A 7,392-nucleotide genomic window follows, 5' to 3' on the forward strand; every position below is an offset into this window, starting at 1 on the left:
GTTGGGGGTGGGAACGGTAAAAAAAACGTCATTCCGTGCACCATAATTGTGTTCTCTCTTGTGCGTGGCAACTTTCACTCCACCGCAAGAAGATCCATTAAACATATTTCAACTCGATAACTGCTCTGTTAATTCTCAAACAGAATAGGGGTTTGTGAATTGCTTTTCGCGCGCAATTTTTGATGCCAGCACTATTTTTGTTTTGTGCAAATTATGACGAATTCAAAGTTTGTATTTGAGTAATAAATAGATGGTTTTGGAGTTCAGCCACCTTTTCTTTCGTGTTTTTCTTTTGAAATAAGTGTATTGTTACTAGGAAGGTATTAAGATTCTTCTGATTGTTTCGCTATTAAAGGGCAGGCATGTGAGATAGAAATCGGATGAAGTTAAAAGATCTTCGTCCTTATTTATCCAATTCTATCATAACTGCAATACCTCTATCTAAATCCGTGCATCGCACTGGTTGGCTACGTGAACTTGGTTAGCTTGACCTGATTGACTCACTGTAAACCTTTGCCCTTCAACGAATATAGTTATTGCCCTTCGTCATTTAAGTAAGTGCAAAAAAATTGCGTTCTCATTTTCGAACTGTTGAATTGACTGCCGGCAAGAAAAATCGTGCCATTGACCATATTTTTAATTTTAAGTCTTTAGAAATAATGGAGTTTTCATCGTGCGGAGGGTTTTTCATATTATCGAACATCATCGTCGTTCTGACAGCTAAAAAATAGAGAAGTAAACGTGCTATTTATCTTTAGAAAGACATCACATTGAGTTAGCGGCGGTTAACTTCAATAGCAAAATTGAATAGGTTTTAGAGAAAGGGTGCTAGGTTTGTGAAATAATCGTATCAAAGGATACAGAGCGTATTTCGTATCAAATGTGTATACCTTTGTTAACAAAATCTTGGGTGGGAATCTTTAGATATGCGAAGACTCAGGGCTAGATTAAACTTCACCCAATTCACGACAACAATAAAAGGGGAACCACCTAAGAAAATAATAGGGATGCCCGGTCTAAAATAGGGTTATAGCACAAGATTAAATTCCCCCAAAATATTCTCCAAGTCTGGCGTCCGAACGCCCCCCACCGTGCGCCCTTGTGCCAGGTGGGGTGTAGGCCATAGTACGTGTGTAAAATCTATTATTGTATTTGTGAACTGTCCGTCGGGAATGCGTCGAGTACTAACCGGTCATAAGTATCTAAATTGCATGTGTGCTTGCTCTCTTTCAATGTATTTTCTTGTCCTTCTTGTGTAGGCATAGGAATAGCTATTAACCATGTAATACTCGTAATATACGAGGGTCATCCGGAAAGTAGTACCCGTTCGTGAAATAAAGACACAAAAGTAAATATTAATAAACATAAAAAATTTTATTTGAAAGAGGATACTTTAAACTACTTCTCAACATAATCTCCAAGCAAATTAAGGCATTTGTCATAACGTGTGACAAGTTTCTGTATTCCTGCTGCATAGTCCTTCGCCGCCAGCTCATTGAGATACGCGAGGGACCCATCTTGCACAAATTTTTGCATAATGCAGATGGTGTTTAACAATTTCATGAACAATTGTTCGAGAAACATTGGGAAAATGCTCACAGATGTCATCAATTGTGACGCGCCGATCGTTCCTCACGAATTCGTCAACTGAGCTCACCAGTTGGTCTGTAATGACAGACGGTCTCTCCGAACGCTCATCGTCGTGTGTGTTCCCCCTCCCCATGTTGAAGTTGCGACACCACCGCCGAACAGACGACTCGTCCATTACATTGTCTCCATACACCTCCTTTAATTGGCGATGAATATCACATGGGCGAACGTTTCTTGCATTGAGGAATTTAATCACTGCCCTCACTTCACAACTGGCGGCGTTCTCAATTTTTTTAAACATTGTAAACAATCACAGAAACAACACAGGCAATGCTAGCGTCACGCAACTTGGCTCAGAGAAGGCAGACAAGCCACTGAAGCTATCTGACCTCGTCCAGCGGCTACTCGCGTCGTCAGCACTTCATGCGGCACGAACGGGTACTACTTTCCGGATGACCCTCGTATGTGGGCGTGTCGCATGATTGGTGTTCGGTCGCCCCCTTTCCACGTTACTTTTGGTTAATCGGGGAGTGCCAGGTGCATGAGGAAAATGAGGGAATAAGTACCCCCCTGCCAAACGTCCTTGCAACGGCTTGAGGCATATTATGTAGATGTGGATGAAATAGTCAACTATTTTCTAGTTTGAATCAAGCGCAATACATACCAAAGCATCTCTGTAAATCACGATCAAATATTTTACACATGATAGTGAAATCCGTTGTGAGAAATGTGTGCTGAGGAGGTAAAAGCAAAGCGTAAGCAAAGCGAATCTACAATTCTAAACTGTTGAACTCGGGATCGCCTTCCCATAGGCCACCACTCTCTAGTGCAATGGCAGACGAGGTTATGCCTTGACTCTCAGTCCGATCCCTTCGAAGACGCATGGGCTGAAATTCCTCGCAGAACTCCGCCTCACCCCATTCGCGAGGGGAACGTGAGTGATCGCTTTATTTGATTTCTGAATAGCCAAGTTGTTCAACGTAATGGAGGGGTAAGGTGGTAAGCAGACAGGCACCATTATCATTATTTTGAAACTAGTTAGTAAGACACGTTGGCGAAACGTTTCATGTTGCTATCATTCTCATCTACTTACTTGCTCGATTAATAAAGATTAAAACTTAAGCCTACGCCGAAGGGATTACCTGCCATATTCAGTCAGAGAATAGTTGCTTTGGATTGGTGTATCTCGATTCAAGCTTTAAAGCTGGATTGACGTTAGAATATTAAACATTTTTGTAGATGTAAATCTACGTAATACCCCACCAGCCATTGCAGGGGTGTACGGCGGGGGGTGTTTGGTCAATACCCGTAAGTAACCACTACGTAAGGATAACTATGACGCAGCGAAAGCGTAAGCAAGGAGAGCATGTGGACATAGGTAAATATACTTTAGAAATTAGAGATTGTACAAATATTTGGGCAGTAACACAAAAGTGCCTTTTTCATATGGACGGGAGGTCCAAGAAAACATGTCGACAGTGCTATCCCTAAATAGCAACGGACAAAACTTAACACCAGTTGATAAAAAAAGAGCATCCACTCTATCTTTGCAACGAACGGCATTTCACTACATATAACGTTAATTTTAACAGCTGACATTCATTTTTACTTTCCTTAGTTATAGTGTCTTATTACTTCGTATGCTTTAAATTGCTCTGTGTCAAAAGCAATTACTACACATCTACACAATACCCCGCAGGCTGCCGTAAGGGCGTGTCGCGGGGGTTGCTAGGTCACCACCCCTAAACTAGAATAAAACCGCAAGCAAAACCAAATCATGTTACCTTTAAACAAATATTAGTTTGTTCATGCACTCAACAAACCTTAATCAAATACGAAAGAAAGTACTCACATTAAAAAAATTTAATAACAGGATAGGTACATTCAAACCATACTGTAGAACTGTTAAAATGATGGGTCTATTAAATGAAAAGAATAACACGCAAGATATCGGCAAATATATTCACTACCAATTATAACTATCTCCTACGCGATTGCCGTCATCTCTATTATGATCTCTAATGGTTTGAGGAAAAAACAACATTTTAAATATCTATCAGTTCTACAATTAAGCTCCCTGATTTTACATTTGTGATCTGATCTACAGCAGTATTTCAGGGCCTTTAATATGTCTTTGGCATCCTCAGATAAGTAACTTGCCTCAATTTACGCAATTAATTTAACCTGTATTGAAGCCTACGGGCAACTGTGGTCAACCTATCCTAAATCTTCCAATAGTGAGTGACACGCTGCCTTGTTCATAAGTACTTTTCACAAACCTGGCTGCTAAGTTAGATAATTAAAGAGTTGAATAGATAATAAAAAGGGCAGAAGGTAACATTACCATGAGGCGAGGGCCATGAGGAGACTGCAGATTCTGACTTCCGGATTCATTTTTGCACTGATTCCATATTTTATATATTGTGCATATTATCCCTAGAGGCGAACGGAATTTTGGTAATAGATAATGGGATAATTTGCATTTCCGTAATACCACAGGTGTACGTTAGCAGGAAGCATACTAGCGCCGCGGCGTGACCGATATGAGGGGCGAAGGAGCGAGGCAGGAATGGGGGAGGGGGGGACAGGGGGGGCTTTTGATTGCAGGTCGATTACGGTGCCCTCTTGGTGCAGCGAGTTGAGTGGCCCACTAAACGGCCTTAGGCGAGTGTGCACGGATCAATGGCTGGTCGCGGCATGCGGGCCGCGCTTCTCAAAGCGGTCGTCTTATCCAACGGAGGCGTAACGCACGGGCGTAAGATCCTAAGCGATCGACCTCGTGTGGTGCGGCGCCTCTTGGGGCCACCCACCGGAAGGTGTGGCAAAAGCGGCGTCGCCGTAGAATGAGAGTGCAGGGTCACTGTTAAAGTCATCCGCATCCCCTGGGGAGAATGGATTAATTGGGTGTGATTTCGTTCTCTTATACACTTGAGGGAACCTAACACCTCCCGTCGCACGCCTTTGTGACGGCTTCAGAGGTATTAAGTAGATGTGGGTGAATATAATTTTAAAATGTTTAACACGCGTGCGGGACGAGCAATTAGCAACAAGAGGAATATCACATAAAAGATAACAATAGCGTTTTCTATTGACGAATTAAAAGAATATTTTTCACCGAAGGTAGGTCATTAGATGTTCTCATCTCTAATGGTAAATGAGAAAACACACAGTAAATCTGCCGGTCCAACTCGGCACTAGATTCAATTATTGAAAAGGAAACCTCAAGTCGTGAAATTACTATTGATATTATTTTTTATAATCCCCAAAATCTATACTCGAATATTATTTATATGGTATCTCAAATGTACGACTCTTTATGAGAAAATCCCTGGAGGACATATTCCGCCCCATGGGTCATTGCGAGGCTCAAGGTAGGCGTAGGCTATGACGCGGGTGTTTCCGCGGATCACCCCGAGATTAAATCCCGTAGGCGACTATCGAGGAGAAATTCCCTTCACGGATATGTCCGAGAAGCAATCTGCGTGCGACGGCCGTTAAAGGGCCCTTTATGGCTCCCTTCATTTGCACGTACTAGGAGGCCTATCCCTCAGCACGCCTTCTCTATCGCCTATCCTGAGGAGATTGAGTATCTTGCTAAATTCCTAAAATTCAAATTAAAAGTATCTTTTTATGTTACTCTCTACCATATTCGACCTGGATTAAAACATGATGAACTTAAAAGAAAGCGTTTGCTCTCTATGAAGTTGATTTAGCCTGGGATCCACACGAGATGCGAAGAGAACAAGCGAGACTTGGACTCTTTGAAAGATTCCGAACAAACGAGTTTAACGATGATACTAAATGAATTGTTATGGCCCCAAACTACTTAAATCGGACGACAAAGATAAAGTAGAAATAGATACGAGTACTCATTCTTTCGCCGAATAATCAGGAATCATAATAGCAAGAAACCGAAGTCAATTTAGAAATATTAAAAAAAGGTAATTTACAATTGAAAAAACATTGCAAAGATATAAGATATACTTGCAGGTGCATGTGTATGTTAGTCGGCACTTGGTGTTTAGCATGTCTTTGAGGTGTTTTTGCATGGTTGTGAAACCATTTTTTTTGGTAGACTGTATAATTTCGTGGCTTTTGCATGCGGTCTTTTCTTCTTAATCACGGGTGGTGCCCAACACCCCCGGTCACACGCCCTTTCGGCGGATTAGGGGGTAGTAAGTAGATGTAGATGTAACACTCGATAACAGATTTGATTTGGCAGCGAAGTCTTTAACAGTTGGACATAATGCTTTCTAGTAATTGACGCAACTATTCAAACGGCAGTCATATTACTCAGTTCAACTATTTGCAGTATTTGGTGCTATTCATCGGTTTTTGTCAATGTGTATTCTATGGCATATTTTTTCAGAAACATTACCACACTCCGAATCAAAAATATATACTTTTAATAGTTTTGATTTTTAACAGTAACTAGTGCTTTTACTATTTATTCTCACTCACTCTGTAGTTACACAAGTGTTCTCCGAATATAATCTATAATTGTGGAGTGGCGAGTACTAGCTTTTTCTTAAATTCTATACACTATGCGATAAATTTTGCGTTTTTTTTCTTAATTACGGGTGATACCCCGCCTTCCTCCATCACATCACAACATCCTCCGCCATACGCCTTTGCGGCGGCTTGCGGGGTATTAAGTAGATGTAGAAGTATGAAAGCGTATAATCGACGGCCCCTGTTGTTATCGCATTCCTTTTGGTTTCATGAGTCCTACAAGAGTCAACAAAATGCCATCGATGTCTAACAATAACTAGGGAGGGATATGTCCTGGGGAATACACATTCGTGAAATTTACGGAATAGCAAATAAAAAGTTAGGATTCCTAAAAAGAATACTTGGAAATTGCAATGAAAGGGTCAGGGAGCTTAGTTAATTCACGCTGGTAAGGGCCCACCTTGAGTATGCTGCTTGGGAACTGTATGAAAAAGTTTTTATTTTGTAACTGAATAAATAATTTGGAATAAATGATCCAAAGCCAACCTAAACCGGTAGACTGCTCAAGAATAAATAGTATGTTCCTGGCCATAAAATAATCTGACACCTCTCTGAATCTTCGGGTGGTTTTCATGTAAACCTAAGTCCCTGTAAGAGTTTATAAAAAACTGTTAGTAATGATTAAACCCTGCCTCTCGCCTGAGTGGACCGCTTTCCGCTCCTCGCGGTCATTCCTCGTTCATAAACCGTAGTTCTCTGCCTTGCACGTATCCCTCTATTCACCCCAGAGAGCGCTCCGATCTCCCATCGTTATCGAATGTTTCCTTGAAAGACCCCGTGGGAAAGTTAACATGATATTCAGGAACGTTTTGGAGAAAGGAGTTTGTGAAAAAATATCAGATGGCCCGTGTAAGGGAAACTCCTACCCCTCCCCCTACTAAAAACGTGCGATTTTCATTAGCTAAAAATATTATTTACAGTTAATGTAATGATAACATTCATCAGGCCAACAGCTCTGGTAGTCTTGGATCGAAAGTTTCCATTTCGTATATTATTCCTTTCTAATATTGCGTGCTCCCTATTATTTAATTTATAAATAGACTTTTATTTGCTTTTATATTTCAAATAAGAAATTGCGTGCCAGAGCTGAATTTACAATCAGTTAGCATGCAAATCTTAAATTAAAAAATTGAAACCCCTTGCAGCAACCACTTAAAGATTGAATCCACGTCTTATTATTAACTCATACTTGTATACTATTTAGTCAATACATACAAATATTTTATTTTAACTAAATTTAATATTTAAACCTTCATTGTAGAAACAGAATGGCAGGAAATGACCCATCCA

Source organism: Hetaerina americana, unplaced genomic scaffold, assembly GCF_022747635.1.
Source record: "Hetaerina americana unplaced genomic scaffold, ioHetAmer1.1.p SCAF_6, whole genome shotgun sequence".
NCBI lineage: Eukaryota > Metazoa > Arthropoda > Insecta > Odonata > Calopterygidae > Hetaerina > Hetaerina americana.